The 17,099-nt window shown below is 43.5% G+C and overlaps 1 long non-coding RNA gene across 2 annotated transcripts; it reads right to left on the bottom strand.

Annotated features, from left to right (window-relative positions):
* Positions 1-3,950: 3,950 nt before the first annotated feature.
* Positions 3,951-11,796, bottom strand: LOC131496072 (uncharacterized). Of its 2 annotated transcripts, none has more exons than XR_009254297.1 (3): positions 11,642-11,796; positions 10,904-11,016; positions 3,951-5,768 (listed from the first exon to the last, which is right to left on the bottom strand). It is a non-coding gene; the product is annotated as an uncharacterized LOC131496072 (long non-coding RNA). The 2 variants fall into 2 exon arrangements; XR_009254296.1 differs by lacking the exon at positions 3,951-5,768 and adding an exon at positions 9,300-9,534 and having other exon boundaries at positions 10,809-11,016.
* Positions 11,797-17,099: the final 5,303 nt, after the last annotated feature.

The raw sequence follows: 17,099 nt of genomic DNA, 5'->3' as shown, positions 1-17,099 counted from the left end.
TTGGGAAGAGCTGACGTTGCTTTGGTGACCTCAGAAGCAGCGACACTTTAGGACTCGACTCCTCTTTCCAGTTTCTGGCTCTAATTGAAGTTCCTTAGAGAGAACCTGGTTGTCCTCGAGTTAGGTGTTTTCACCTGGGGGAATGTAGCCCTATCTGACTTCAGTGACATTTAGCAAAACAGGACTTGCTTACATAATGTGTAGGATTCAGTGTAGAATAAAAATGTAGACCCCTTTGTTACAAAAATTATTAATAGAGCATTAAACCAACTGTAGGGCCCTTTTAAACACAGGACCCAGTGTGACTGCTCAGGTTATATGCTCCTGAAGCTGGCTCTGGCTGGCGGGGGCGGTGGGGGGAGCTCACTCTTGTGGTCCAATTGTGAGGTCTGTCTTAGGTTCTCTTCTGAATTGCTCACTTGGGGGTATTGCAAGGCAAGCCCATGGAGAGGTCATGTGGCAAGTCAACCACATGAGTGAGCTTGGAAGCAGAGAAACTACCTTCCCCCATCCCCACCCCCCCATCCCAGCAAGTCTTCAGATGATACCGCAGACCTGAATGATACTTTCAACTTCATGAGAGACATTCAGGCAAAGGCACCTATCTAATCCATACTTGGATGTCTAACATACACAAAGTATGAAATAATAGGTGTCTGTTGTTTTAAACCACAGGTGTTTGTTGTTTTTGAGGCTACTTTGTTACCCCACAAACATTAACTATTATAGTGTTATTTATTACTTTTGACCTATTGAAATGTATTATAATTTACACATGGGGGTGTTGAGTGAGTTTATTTATTATGTCATCTAGCCTTAACTAACTTCATCCTCACAGAAGCTGTCCAAGTGATTTTAAAACATTTCTGCAAAGAAACTAGAGATTGGAATTAAGGCTGATAATGCAAACAAACTCACCTCCAGAAAATGGCTCTTAAATACATTTGAAGGAAAAAAATAACAATGACTAATCAGATCCGTCAAGATGATGACCAAAAAAAAAAAAAAATCAACATTTTTGAAATGTGGACTTACATCCACTTGAAATTACAGCTAATCATGGTAGTACATGTATAAAAATTATAAATAAGTAAATATTCATATGTTTGTGCATACTCAAATGTACTTAACTGATGGTTTGCATGATCCAAACAGATCGGTGATGGCTGTTTCTGTGCTTGAATAGGGTTAGGGGAGAACACCAGTACCCTGTTCTGAGGTCACTTGATTACAACACCATCATCGCAAGAGAGGACAATGGTCAGGTGGGCCAGGTGCAGCCTGGGACAGCAGTTTAGAGTGAGAGTCCATTTAAAATAATCAGGAAACTAAGAAGCATTTCATGATGATAGGGACTAGTCACAGCCACACTAAATCACAGTCACACATGATGGAGATGCATTATTCTTACTTGGATATTAAAGAGAAGAGTGATTCCAGAAGACTGGAAATCCACAGGAAAACTGTAATCATACATGCAATTCACAAAATAATTTTGGTTTGGATATATAATATTCATTCAGAAAAATATCCTAAAGACCTGTGTACAGTTTTACAAATAATAGTAACATGAACTTACTGTAACCACCACCTGGGTCGAGAATTAGAATGTGGCCAGCCACCTGGAAACCTTCCAGGTACCTTCTCCAGTCATATCCCTGTCCCTCTACCCTGGAAGCCACTTTTGTTCTGACTTCTGTGATCATTCTTTTTGGGCTTTACTTGATAGTTTTACCACTTTGGCATGTCTCCATAAACAATATGGTTTGATTTTACCTGTCCTTATGACTGGAAATTTTACACAAATGGAAATCATTCCACATCGTATCCTTTTGCCTTTTATCTTTTGTTCAACACTGTTTGAGAGTCATTTGTGCTTCAAATAGCTACATCTATCTTTATTGATATACAGTCCTCATTTTATGAATATCCTACTTATTTATCCATTCTTTGTAAGAGAACATTTGGCTTATTTCCAGTTTTTAGTTATCATCAGGAATTCTGCCTTAAACATTCTGGTACATTTATCCAAGTGGACACATACATGAGTTTCTCTAGGACATATGTGATACGGAAGCACAGAGTTATAAGCTGTGCACATCTTCAAATGGAGTGGATAACGACAATTCTTTTCCAAAGTAGTTGTACCAACTGACACCTTCCTTCCACTCCACAGTGTTTGAGACTTCTCACTATTACACACCTTATCCAATCTTGGTATTGCCAAACTTTTAAATACTTGCCAGTCTCGTGGGTATGTAGTGTTATCTCTTTGTGGGTTTAATTTGCATTTTCCTCATTACCCATAAAATGCTTTTACACTTATGTATTGGCCATTTGGATTTCATCTTTGGTAATTTATTGGGTTTTGTCCATTTTTATATTGAATTGAGTTTCTCTTATTGATATGGAGTAGGTTTTTAAAATAGATTTTCAATTTATTGACACTTATATATTACATATTCTGTAACATAACATATTTACATCTTCTTCCAATTTACAGTCTGACCTTTTATTATTTGTATAGAATCCTTTGGTGAATACAAGTTCTTAATTTTAATGTACCCAAACTCATGTATCTTTCCTTTCTGATCTTGTTTAAGAAGACATTGCATGTATTTTTTTATGTGAAAATATTCTATATTGTCATCTAAAAGCTTATAGTTTCACCTTTTGCACTTAGATCTGTAGTCTACCTGGAATGCATCATTGAAAATGTCTTCCTCTCCTCATTCATCTGCCATGCATCTTTTTCATATGTCAAATGTCCACACATGTGTTTATCATTTTTCTGTTCTCTCTATTCTGCTCCATTAGTCCATCTGTCCATTCTGTGCCAAGACCATGCTGCCTTTACTACAATTTAAAACAAATCTGGTGTCTGGTAGAGCAAGTCTTTCTGCTTCATTGTTTTCTTCAGAAGAGTCAGAGATTCTTTGTATTTACATCTAAGTTTTAGAATCAACTTCTCAAATTCTACCAACACCTTGCTAGAATTTTGGCTAGGATTAAGATTACATGGAATCCATGAATCAGCTTGGGGAAATTTAGTATCCTTCCAAAATTGGGTCTTCTCATCCATGAATATTGTATATTTTTCAATTTGTTTAGGTTTTCTTTAATATCTCTCAATACAGTGTTAAAATTTTGTCTGTGCATATCTTCCATATGTTAAAAACATACTTATATTAATTGCTTCATATGTTTTACATAATTATTTACTGATTTATAGGAATACAATTGAGTTTTGTATATTGCTATTGTATCCGGCTACCTTGGAAAAATCCCTCATTAATTCTAATAATTTATCTGTAGGTTATTTTAGATGTCCTATGAACACACTGTTGTTGTTTTTCTTGCCCTTCCTTTGCACTGTCTAGGACCTACAGTATAACATTCAATATTATACTTTTTATGCATGTATCTTACACCTTTGTGAAACTGTAAGTTCAATGAGGGATAAATCATTGTACAACAGGGGTATTCAATAAGCATTTGTTGAATGAATCATGGAATGAATGAGCTATTCCATCATCCAGATGGCTAATCATAGCAGAAACCATAAATGGTCATGGAGGCAGGAGACAAGTTGACAAACTGGGTTAAAAATCAAAATCAGAACCAACAGTACAAAATATACTACTGGAGACCAACATGTAGGTGCAGAATACATGCATTAGCCTAGTCAAGGACCTGAGCTGGGTACAGAAAGAGGGACAATAACTGATTTTCTTGAGCTTCTGGTACAATGTAAGGCACTTAAATTCATAACTCTCTTCCCTAAAGAAATTGTGGGTGGGTTTTTTTTTAGTGTGTTACTGTGCTTCTACTACTTTTAGCTTAAAGCCCAAATTTGTATATTCCTTTGTATATTCTTGTCCTTGCCCACCTCTCCGACCCTGGTCTTAGAAGGGTCTAACCTCCCCACCTCCCACCTCACCATCCCTTGTTGTGTTCCACTCACTCTGACTTCTTTCCGGTTTCTAGAAAATTCCAAGCTTTCTCTAATAGTGCTTTGCCTATCTGTTCCTTCTACTTGGAACACTCTTCCCACTGTCCCTCCTCTGGCCATGCCTGTTAATTTGTCAGGTCTCTGCTCTGTTGTCACTTTCTCAAGCAAGCCAACCCTCATTTTCACCATGTAGCTTAGCTACATGGTGTATACTCTTAAAGCCCCTGTACTTTTTCCTTAAAGGTTCTTACCAAAATAGCAATTTTATTCCTGTGTTATTATTTGACTAACGTCTCCTAATTACATTGTAAATTCCAAAATAGGGGTGGCTGTGTCTAGCTTGCTCACTGCTGGCTTCCCCAGCACCTGGCTAGTGTCTGACACACACATGGTGGGTAAGAGTCACTTCCTGAACTAAAACCTGTAGATCTTCACTCTTGGCTTTCCTTTATGTCACTGCCCCTCTGTCCTTTCCCTTTCTCTCTGATGCCCTCAGATGCTCCCTCCTTGTTCCCACAGCCCTGTACCCTTGATTCTATGATGCTGCTTAACCATGTGGAACTCTATGCACCTCCACCTCCAGACTGGTCTTATTAAGTTCACCTTGTACTGTCAGCCCCTGCAAGGTGTTAGGCACATAGTAGGCCCTGATATATATTAGCTTGACTAAATGAATAAATGCAAATGCATAATAAACAACGAATGAAGTGTGTATGTGCATACAAGTATTTGAGAGTCTCTTACCATGGGGCAGTCTCTTAAATGAAGATAACTAATTGCATGTTCTTTATGATAATTTAGTAATTAATCTCCCTTTGAGAGGGTCTAAGATAGAACCACCTTACACCAAATTGCAGTCAGTAGTGAATATTCTTGCAGAGAGGATCTGGGTAGCGTATGCATGTGTAGATGTGTATGTAATATAATATATATTTTTTTCTTTCTAAAAAACCTTACAAAAATAAAGAAAATGTCAAAGCCTTTTAAAGGGCGCGATCACGCTGAGTAATACAACCCTTCCTTGATTTTTGCATTATTTCAGTATGAGATGTTTTTATGGCTCTTGCTAAAAATAAAAGACATTTCAGAGTTTCTCAGTAAATGAAGCACTGTAGACTTTTCAGTTTTGTTGTTTCCCCTAAAATTAATATAATTAATTAAAATCCCATGTGAGTGTGATTTACAATCTGTGAGTCAATGAGTCACAGACTCTTATGCTAATAGGGCAGTTCAGCTTTCTGAGCTCTTTACAAAAAACTGTGCCCCAGCAAAGGGCCAAGAACAGAGGTAAGGTGACAAAGAGGCCCAGAAGGAAGGACCTCTCTAACCAGGCTGTGGTATACTTATATTGTGTTTGGAATGGAGGAGTCTGAGGATGATTTGGAAAGACAACTGCTTTTATCAAGTGTAAGAAATTAGTTTAACTGAATTTAAATGCAATTACAGGAGCAGCTGGTGAAGGCTAATTTCTCTTCAGTCTGGTTTCTCAAGAACCGCACCCCCATTCTGTTCCCTGGGAAGGGATCAAGTTTCAAGCTTTACATCATTGACACCAACCCTTATAGGCTGGCCTTGGTGGAGGTCAGTGCTAGGAGCCACAGAGGACGGGGATTACCTCTCTCCTGGTGTTTACCTGAATTTGCTCCTCCCCTTTCCTTTGTAAAGAGACCCAAGGCCAGGTGCCAGTATCATGTTGACGTTACTTTGAAAGGCTCAATTTCCACCAGGGTCCATTCTGACGGGATCTCTGTCTAGATGGCACCGGAGCTGGAATCCAGGGTTTTTAGCTGCTTCTCCTGGTTCAGGATGGTGAATCCTGTGTGATGAGGAAAATCTTTGACCTCAAGAACTGAAAAGCTCTTAAATGTCATCTACCTGGTCCAGATCACTAACCTGATAGACTGAGAACAGACAGCCTGGGAGCAATATCCTGACTGCCAGTCCAGTGTTACTGGTACCAACACCCCACACTCCATAACCGCACCTCAAAAATGTCAGGCCCATTCTTTCCACACGGGAAATCCCTACCACCCCAAATCCAGCTCAGTGTACACACCGGATTCCCTCAAATGCACTAAAGTGAATACAGTGTTCGGGCCTGGATCTTCTGCCTTTGGGTCAAGGCTTTGCCGTTCTTAAAATATGGAATGTATAAACCATCTCTGTCATCTACACCCCCATATAAAGGAACTTATAAAATCATTAGTAGGAGAAGGGATTGTCACAGGTAAGAGAGAGGAAAGAGAAAAGGACACTGGAAAAGGAGGTTTTGGGGAAGCTGATCAAAGGAAGAAAGAAGGTGGGCACTCTGGGTAAACACTGCAGAGGTCTCCTGGCCGGTCCTGGTCCTGCTCCTGGCTCAGATCAAGTGATCCTCCAAGTGGGGGGTTGGAGGGAGGCCCTGTGGAGTCTCACTTCCCCAAGGGTTACCTGGTTTCTAGCTCTGAACTGGTGGCCCCAGTGGGACCTGGGATTTCCTGTCTTGTGGGCAACCTCTCCAGGGGCCTCCACAGATGAGAAATGTCATGTGAAGCTTCTGGATTTCTCTCAAGTGTCACCAGACAAGGGCATCAGCCACAGGCCGGGCGGGGCCGAGAAATGGCCAAGCTGCTCAGTGTGCCCATCCAGCCAGTGGCATCCCCCCGTGCCCCCACGTTTCCTGGAACTTTACAGACTGCCAGATGCCTTCAAGACAAAGCTGATGGGCCCCGGAACATGGCTCTCAACTCTCCCCAGCAGAGAACACTCTCCAAAACCATCACCCTGCCGGCCCCCTCTTCACTCTCATGCTGCCTTATCTATGTGTTGGTCCCCCTTCCGCTTGGGTACAAGGCCACTCCCCCATTTCACCCACCTTCCCAGATGCTCACACATGAGCACACTGAGGCCTGTGCCTCGTGGGGTTAGAGGGACCCCCTGGGCCCTGGCCTCCTTGGAGATCTCCTCAGGCCCCTGCAGCTCACCTGTCTTCAGCATCCTCTCTCTCTCTCCTGTCACGCACACCTCCCTCTTGTCCGCATGCAGGGCACTTCCTGAGGGCTCCTCATGTGGCCCCACGTTCAGCATTATTACTGAACAGACTAACACCTATAAAGGTTGTTCACCGCAGGCCTCAAGGCAGCACGTAGGCTCCAGATACTTGAAGATGGTTTGCCAAAAACAAAAGACTGACCTCCCACAGGAGAACCAAGGCTGTTATCAAAGCCAAAGGTCCCAATCTCATTTCCTGAAGGTTTGTTGCCTACAACCTAGGATTCAGGTCAGATGAAATTATTAATTCCTTTTATGGGGGCTCGCGTGTCTTTTTTCTCTTCCATGAATTGGCACATCACAGGGGCTTTCTCAAATTATTGGCAGGGTTTGGAGGAGAGGAGGGGCCCCCAAATGCCTGTGAACATTAATAATGTTAGTAAGATCTATTGGAGGTGGGGTCCTAACACACACAGCTCAGCGCCCACGACACACAGCTCGTGCAGCTGATGGCTCCTGCCAGGCCCCGAGAGGTAACGAGGGTGATAAAGAATGGCAGTAGATCTGTGACTCTTAATCCCCAAGAGGGACTCAGCTGTAAGGCAGACCTTACTGAAATCCTTATTTTCCTGGTTCAAACTAGCCAGCCCGAGGCCCCGGCTAGAAGAGCTTGCGGCTTCTGTCAGACAACCTGCTCACTCCTGTCTCCACACCAAACCTGCTCTATTCCAGGCTATTATTTTTATATGAAACTCTCTTCCCGATCAACATATTTTGTTCAACCCCTGCTAAATGTCTTGCGACTCCCATCCTTCAGTGAGCCATATTGGGAAGACAGGGGATGGTGAGGGGGCAAGAGTGGGCATGGGGCGGGATGAAGTCACTGTCAGCAATGCACCTGAAGTCAGCGGGAGCTACGGCTGGTAAACGAACCTCAAGTTCAGCCCTCCAAGACCCACAGGCAGCCAGGCTTCTGCATAGGACTGGACAGGAGGAGCCCTTTAGGACCAGACAAGAAAGAGTTTTGTTTTCTGAGCATTGACTTGCAGCTCAGCCCATGTGAGGGCTGTTCACTGAGGTGTCTCGGCCAGGTGGTAGATTTCTCCTGTTGTCCTGTGACTTGGCTTGAAGCGGAAGATGACCCGTGTCACCTGGCACCCTGATAACAGAGAGCAAATTCCAGCAAAAAAGTGCCCATGCCTGGGCTGGCCATTCTTGTGCCCAGCAGGCAGCTCCCTGCCATCTGGCCACCTTAGAGGGACCACAGCCGCTCTGCTCCTCGCCCACCTGGCTTCAGCTGCCTCCCAACCCCAGTGACAGGGACAGCATCGCCAATACTAGGCACAAACCAGCCTCCGATTTACCTGCTTTCCTGCTCTGGGGACTGGGGACCAGGTCCCCTAATGCTGTTGTGCCCTAGTTTTCCACAGAGCTGATGCCCTGTCCCTTGAGGTAAGCAATCTTCCAACCTTATTTGCAAATACTGAAAATACAAAGCTCAAATGCATTTGTGGCACTCAGGGCACTAACATTTGTCAGGGGACTTCACTAGAGATTTCCTAAGGCATTAAGTGAAGAAAATAAGTACTGGATAGATGGGAATTTGGGGGCAAAGCGTGCACACATGTACATTGCGATGGCCTCTTATTCTAATATAACATTACAAAGAGGAGGTCCAGAAAGAGATCAGGTAGAGGACCCAGGCAGCAAAGAACTGTCATAATTTCACCATGTTTCTTAAAAGGCATTTTTAAAAGTGTGGTAGCTTGTGTCACTCCTACAAATCTGAGCACTCTGTTCATTGGTTTATTTACACAGTGACTTATTTTGGGAGTACATTACAAGAATACATGTGATAAAATGTGAAAGTATAGATAGATACATGGGAAAGCATGTATGGGAGGGAAATTTTAGAATGGGAGGGGAAATCTGGCATGTGGATATATGGATTATAGGGTTACATGGATAATAGAGGTGAGCCACTAATCAAGAACAGATGATTGCTAAACACTGTCCTCTTCACTGGTGTTGGTGACATTAATCAACACCTGTATAAACAAGGTGCTGGCTCCACATGGGCTAAGACATGCTCCTGCCTTCCAAAAACTCAGGGTTTTGGGGCAAATAGAAGGGTCCTTGTCCAAATGGGGTCCTGTCACAGATTCATAGAGAAAAGAAGACTGGAGTCAGCAATGTGGGTCCACATAAGTATCCCGGTGGAGACTCACTGTGTACCTGCTGATCTGTGCTATGCTCCCCCCACTGCATGCATGTCTGGCCGGCAGCCCCACTTCTCCCTGGCTGAGGTCCATGGGGAGCCTGGCCACACCCCCATAAAGCAGCACCCCTAAACTGTTCCTAGCCAACATGCCCTCATCCATTAAACACTCAGCATTGGTAGCACATCTCATGGTTGGAGCCACTCCTACTATAATGTCTAACAACTTGCTAAGTACCTGCATGGATTTATTTGTCTGACGAATTCACTTGAACACTGACCCAGAAGAAAGATTCAGTGTCTGATGACAGGGGGAAGAAGGCTGAAGCCAGGGCCACATCTCCACACACGTTGGTGTTGGCATTTCCGGAAGCAGTCCCCTCATTGAAGGAAACTATGAAGACCAGGATGGGGGAGAAGGGAAGGAAGTTTTTGCAGCTCATCATTTGGCTAACACTGTTGCACTGATGGCAAGGCTCTCTGTCTAGATCAATTCTTGTGTCCATTTGAGCAAAGTAGTACTAACACATTTTTTAATGTTTATTTATTTATTTTGAGCGAGCGAGTGAGAGACAGAGAATGTGTGTGTGCACAAGCAAGGAAGGAGCAGAGAGAGAGGAAGAGAGAGAATCCCAAGGAGGCTCCATGCTGCCAGCACAGAGCCTGACGTGGAGCTTGATCTCATGAACTGTGAGATCATGACCTGAGCTGAAATCAAGAGTTGGTCCCTTAACTGACTGAGTCACCCAGGAGCCCCAATACTAGCCCATTTTAATTCATGCATTTGATTTGTTTTTTCCAAGTAAAAAACTCTGGATTTGGTTTTGGCCCCATCTCTAGGCAATTTTGGAAAGAAACAAACTGCATTTCAGCACTAGAGTCTCACCCTGGATTCCCCTGGGTGGATCCTCACCCTGAAACACCCAAAAGTCTCATATTGTCCACTGGATATTCAGTCTCTTCCTGTAATAGATCTTAATGGGAATCACTTATCTTTTTTCTCATCTCAAGAGTAATCCATTAAATTAGCTAAATCTGACTGCCAACCTTTACATCCAAAAATAATACAGAAAATAAAATTAAGAAAAAGTGTATACCTAAATCCAACTCTTTACTTTTCCAGCTAATATTTGATTATTTTAGACATAATTCAATGATGCTAGACTCTTTTCTAGTATTAAATTACTTATTTTTTTCTTTTTGAGTCAAAATCCTGATGGAGAACAAGTAAATCCTAGCGCCAGCTCTGTTCCCCGAGTCTGTTGCTTCAAGGCCTCTTGACATCAGGCTCTCGCTGGGAGTTCTTGTCTGTCCTTGGGTCCCACTCCAGCAGACCAGGGGTCAGTGGGTACAGGAACCAGAAATAAGGCTTTCTCATCAGAAAGAGCTGAGCTGGAATTCCAGCACAACTACCCAGTTACTGTCTTGATGTTCTCATTTGCAAAAAGAGGTTCCTAACACCTACTTCACAGGCATTTTATAAGGATTAAATAAAATAATAAATGTGAAAAGCTTAGCACAGTGTCTGGCTCACAGTAAAGATGACAGTCATCACCACCATGATGTCCTCCTTATCATCATTGTCACAGCCATCACTGATTCTTACAACTAATTCAAAAACAAGCCACATATTTCCTTTAAATCTCTGATTCCCAGTGGAGGGCTGACCTTGTGGAAAGGTGGTGGGATTTGGGTCCATCCTAGCTGTTAGCTCTGGGTCTGCCATCTTGGACAGCCTGCTTAGCCTCTCTGGGTCCTCTCACCTCGTCTGTCCAGTAGGGATGACAGCTGCTGGGAGGGTTGGCATGGGGGTGTGTACAACGCATCCAGGTCCATTAAAGATTGGCTTTCTGCACCTTCATCCTTTCTTCTTTCACTGTAACGAAATATTAGAAGAAATCACACCCATATGAGATGCCACACATCTACCTAAAAGCCTTGTAATAGCATAGGCAAAATATTTAGTCTCATTTCATCAGACTCTATTCTCTTTGGGCTCTGCTTACAATGGGTATTAATCACTTAATCATACAAGCTAATTTATACTCATCTGTTAATCAGTTAATGGCTCTTCCATAAGCATTTACATAATGTTTTTAGCCAGAAAAAAAAAATGCAGTCTCCCAAAGGCTCCTAGGAAGTGTCCCTGTGGTGAGCCTACCCTGCCCGGTGACAGGGACTACCTTCATGTGGAGAATCTTCCATAATCACCCAACGGCAGCCCATCCTGCCTGTGCCTGAGCCTGAGCCTGAGCCTGGGTCTGCTTGACTTGACAAGATCCCCATTTGTTTGCATGGGTCTGTTTAAATGCTTGCCCTCTGATGGCTACATTTCTTCACACACCCAGATGCACAGTACAATACCTGCCCCCTCTTGTTAGAGTGAATGCACAGCTGGGATTGTGTCTTATTAGCAGGCTGGGGCTGGCTAAGGGGGCAGCAAGGAAGAAGGAAACTTATATCTTGGAAGCTGGCCACTTCTGTGTATAACAAATACAAACCGGAACCGGGTGACACTTGGGACCATCAGCATAAGCCAAGATAGAAGTCACTCTTGCAAGGAGTCTGTGTTCCTGGTAGAACGACACCAACAATCAAAGTTAAATGAGTTCTTGCCATTGTACATTAAGACCAGAACATTGGAGAAAATGCCTCTTCAAGACTCAGGGTGCCCACTGTTGCACCATTTGGTTGTATAAACTTGTCACTATCTGCACCTGGGTGGCAGCTCAGCTGTGGTCAGTCCCTGGGGGGAGGATATTAACCCTTTTGGTGACAGAGGCTGGCTCAGCTTATTTTGCAACCATCTCAGTTTCTGGAAACAAGCCATATCATGTCTTGAAGGTGGAGAGTGGATGGAATCTGAAAGCAGGTAGGTCACAGACCGGCAGAGAGGGCAAGGAATGATTGACAAGAACCGTAAGTGAGCCTCTGAGAGGTTGTGTGACTTTGCTTATATTAAAACATAAACTGTGGTTTGGATGGGGCTCAGACATTTGGCTACAGCACACATTTGGAAAACGCATCAGCCAGAGCAGCCACGGCACCTAATACGCATCTTTGTTTGAGTAATGCTGATGGGAAGTGACTCAGCAAAGGCTGTAAAATGGGTTGCATTGGGAAAGCCAAAGACTTCTGCTCCCAGGTCAGATCCTGAAGGCTAAATCCAGAGTTTCACTTCGTTCTTGGATTTGCTGCTGCTGCCTCCACTGGGGCCACCAGATAGCCAAAGGCCTGGGATGGTCTCCAGTCGTCTCCAGCACCCTGGCTTGGGAAGCAAGCTTTGAGTCCAAGGGTGGACATCTCTGTGGCTAGCCATCTGGTTAATGCTCATCACGCCCATGTGGGACGCCAACAGGGAACAGACTTAGGACAGAATCAATAATCTGGCAAGGAGGAGGAAGCTCACAGCTTCACAGACGAGCTCCTGAGCATTAATTAATTTATTCATTAATTCAATAATAATTCATTAAGGGCATATTATATGACAAGCAATGCTAAGACATAGAGTGATGGTACCATTATAAAGATATATAAAGACATACCCTCTTCCTGTCTTTAGGAAGCCCATACTGGGGGAGCAAGACAACCACACGGACGTGTAATCAGAATACAACCTTATTAAATAGAGTTTTTGTAATGTGTACAGAGTGTTACAGGCCTATAAAGGAATATGCAATTATCTGAGGAATTCCATTAAAGCTTCACAGAGGAAACGGCATGAGGACTGCAGCTCAAAAGGTGACTGGGAATTTCAATAGACACGGGAAAAGGAGAAAGTAGCAGACTTTAAAATCAGGCAGACCAATCCGCTAGCCCTAGATCTACTTGTGCAATGCTGACTTCAGTATTTAGTCTCTGTTTCTCCATCTGCAAGATGGAAATAATAAGCCTATCTTGCAGAATTTTACAAGAATTGGAGATCATCTGTATTCAAAGAAGTCATGGCTTTAGCACATTAACCAGCTGGGTCTTGAAAGAGGACATTTTATATAGCTGGTATACCATGAGTAAAAACAGAGACATGTGGAAAGAAACAGTACATTTTGCCAACAGGAGGTAGTTTACCACATCGGGAAAGTAGGCCTGGGAGGAGGAAATAACAGATGACGCCAGACAGATGATTGGGGTTCATTTATGATGAGCCAGGACTGTCTTAGGTGAAGAAGAGCCAGGGTCATTCAGGCTTGCCCACGACCGCTCTGCCCAAGGGCTCACTGCGAGTCTGCTTCACGGGTGGCTTCCACCCAGTCTTCCTGGTTCTTCCTCCTCCCCACGCCTCCTCCGTCCATCATACTCTGACAGTCCCCACGCCATGCCCACGGCTCTATCCTCAGCATCGCCATATGCCATTCCTCCTAATTCTTTAGCAGTCACGTCTATTTAGAGCTGTATTGAAAGTCATTTCTATCACTTCTCCCGCAGGTGCATTCTAAGAATACCCAACAACAAAAATCCAAACAGGCAAACAAAGAAATGACAGAAAGATCTTGATGACACCGAGAATTCATTGCCCTCTAGACTTTGCTTTCTTCAAGAGTTAGTTGGAAAGAATAATGTAACCAACTTTGTGGGATTAAATGAGATAATTCCGTGAAGTGCAAAGTAAATCCTTATCAGCTTATTAGCTGCTATTATTATGATTGTTCCTAGCTTTATAAAATAGGTAACCATTCAATACATTTGAGTGCTTACTATGTGCAGAGAATCAAAACATTCCTTTACAAACATATAATTCACCTACAACTTTTTGGGCAGATATACTCTGCAGAGAAGAAAGCACAAGCATATGGGAGCAGTATAATTTAATCACCACCTAATTAGCCAGACTATTTAAAATCGGCCTTACAATGATGATGAAAACATTCTCACTTCTAAATGCCGGAAGCTGCGTCTTCCTGTAATTCTCTCCCTGGAAAACTGCGCACTGAGGGGCTCTTGGCTCAGTGTGGACGCTTCCTCTCCATCACATTCAGACCTCACTGAGTCTAGTCATTTCCTTGCTTTGTCATTAGAGGAGGCCAGGATGGCCTCTGTTATCTTTCCTCATTTTCTTGATGTTTCTCCTAGTGGTGATTGTCCTTTGTGTGGGAGGATGTGCTTGAGATAGTGATAATAGGACCCAATATTTATTAAGACTTGCTACATGGTGGGGGCGCCTGGGTGGCTCAGTCGGTTGAGCGTCTGACTTTGGCTCAGGTCATGATCCCACAGTTTGTGGGTTCAAGCCCCGCATTAGGTTCTGTGCTGGCAGCTCGGGGCCTGGAGCCTGCTTTGGATTCTGTGTCTCCCTCTCTCTCTCTGCCCCTCCCCTGCTCACGCTCTCTCTCTCTCAAAATTAAATAAACATTAAAAAATTAAAAAAAAAAAGACTTACTACACGGCAGAGGCCATTTAAGCATTTCACTTTTGTTTTTCTTGAGAGAAAGTGAGTGACATGAGACAGAAGGAGAGAGAGACAGAGACAGAGAGATAGAGAGAGAGAGAGAGAAAGAGAGAATCTTAAGCAGGCTCCATGCTCAGCATGGAGCCCAATGAGGGGCACAATTTCACGACCGTGAGATCATGACCTGAGCCGAAATCAAGAGTCAGAAGCTTAACGGATAAGCCACTCAGGTGTCCTCAAACATTTCACATTAACCCTCCCATAGCCCTATGAGATTAACACCATGAGTATCTCCATTTTCTAGAAGCCAAGGCTCCAAAGGGTTAAATAACCTGCCCAAAGTCTCTCAGCTGGTAGGTAGTGCAGCCAATATCCACCCCCAGGCAGTCTGCTTCCAGCTTCCCTAAGAGTCAGAAAATCCAAAAGCAGTAGAAACCTTTGGGCTAAGAAGAGGCAGTTGCTGTGAGCGAACCCAATTCTTAACTCTTGTTTCCCAATTAACCCAAAGCTTCTCTTACAGAGTTTAGAGAAACCCTGTTTCAGACTGTCCAGTGATGAAATTATGAACACCTAAGCCAGGTAAATAAATGTCCAATGGAAGGTTTCTCTGAACAGCTAATTATAAAAAAAAAAAAAAATCTGTTATGACAGAAAAGCCCAGAGAAACTTAGAACAGAGTAAGAGGCTACAGTGTTCAAAGAATCAATCAAAAAGGAAAAACACTGTAAATACGGAGAAAGCCCACAAACCGAGACCAAAGTACAAGACGCTCAGCAGGAATGTTCTACAGAGGATTAAAGCGTTTAACAGACAACTGGACTAGATGATTTTAAAAGATCTTTCTAAACCCAGAGATGCCATTATTCAATCAGGAATGTAATTTTTTTTAAGTTCCCAGTGTTCGTGTTTTTAATCTCATGGACTAATTCATAGCAGGTCAGCTTAAGTTTGGTGCTGCCATTGCCTCCAAACATTTCCACATCCAAATTCCACTGTGCACACCAAACCCCACGTGTTGGCTCCACTGACCCCTTCTTTCCATGCACCTTATCTCGGTTAATGGTCTCACCATTGCCAGTCACCCCGACCTGGTGCTCAGAGTCTTCCTTGACTCCTCCTATACCCTCAGGCTCCACATCCAACTGGTCAACAAGCACGATCAGCATCTAAAGTTTCTTCCCTAGCTGTCCTCTCCTACCCCACCATGGCCCTGTTGGTGCAAGTAAGTCATACTACAGTACCTACTGTGGACTAAAGACACAAAGATGAAAGTCATGGTCCTTCCCCTCAAAGAGCTCACAGCCTGGTAAAGGAGACAGGCTCATACACAGAACTCAAGACCCAGGCAAGAGGCATACAGGAGGTACAATAAATGATACAACAGATCAATATGTATCAAGCATCTTGTTACCTCACCTGGTCACAAAAGGCTCCTAGTCCACATGCCTTGTCTCCTCATCCTGTCCATTACTCACACTGCCAGCCTAACAATCCCCTCCTTTGGTGTCACTTGATGCTCAGAAGCATAAGGGCACCTGGGTGGCTCAGTAGGTTGAGCATCCAACTCTTGATTTTGGCTCAGGTCATGATCTCACAGTTTTGTGAGTTCAAGCCCCCCATCAGGCTTTGCACACTGACCTCAAGGAGGCTGCCTGAGATTCTCTCTCCCTCTCTTTTTGCCCCTCCCCCACTAGTGCTCTCTCTGTCTCTCTCAAAATAAACAAATAAACTTAAAAAAGAAGAAGAAGAAGAAGAAGAAGAAGAAGAAGAAGAAGAAGAAGAAACGTTGGATGGCTGCACTTGTCCAGGTATGTGAAGGGCAGATTTCTGCACCTTATGCTGAATATAACCTATGGCAGAAGTGACGGGTGCTTATGAGCTTGTTCAGAGACGTTTCCAGAGTAAGATGAGCCCCCGGGAAAACAGTGGCATTATATGATTGGCAAGAGGACTAATACCAGACTCAAAAAGAATATTCACAGAGGTGGGAGGAAACCAGGAAAGAGAAAGACAGGGAAGATATAGTGACAAGAAGTTGAAAACAGTCAGTGGCAATGAATGTTGCTGAAATTTAAGCCAGAAGAGAACTAAAAGCCAGCTACTGGTTGCCTACTGGTTTTGCAAAAGCTACATCTTTCCATTGATTGGATCAGATATCAGGCTTCATGGGTTTGTGATTTGATTATGAGGTACAGGAGGGCTGCAAGGATCCCTGTATCCCCTTTGAACATGACTGGGAGTGAAAAAGATGTATTTAAAGCATTCCATCCTATATTCAATTTATTTAAGCCCAACATGTTGGTTTTTTCTTTTTCTTTTTTTTTCTTTTTTTGAGAGAGAGGGAGAGTGAGGGGGATGGGGCAGAGAGAATGGGAGAGAGAGAATACCAGGCAGGCTCCATGCTTAGCATGCAGAGCCCAACATGGGGCTCAAGCCCACAACCATGGCATCATGACCTGAGCCAATATCAAGAGGGAGACGCTTAATGGACTAAGCCACCCAGGCGCCCCCAACGACTTGGTTTTAACTGCTGAGAGCAGAGACCATCTTGTTTCTCTTCATATCCTTATCCC

Source organism: Neofelis nebulosa, chromosome 15 (assembly GCF_028018385.1).
Source record: "Neofelis nebulosa isolate mNeoNeb1 chromosome 15, mNeoNeb1.pri, whole genome shotgun sequence".
Taxonomy (NCBI): Eukaryota; Metazoa; Chordata; class Mammalia; order Carnivora; family Felidae; genus Neofelis; species Neofelis nebulosa.
Note: the sequence above shows the minus strand (reverse complement) of the source record. Positions and strands in the feature narration are given on the sequence as shown.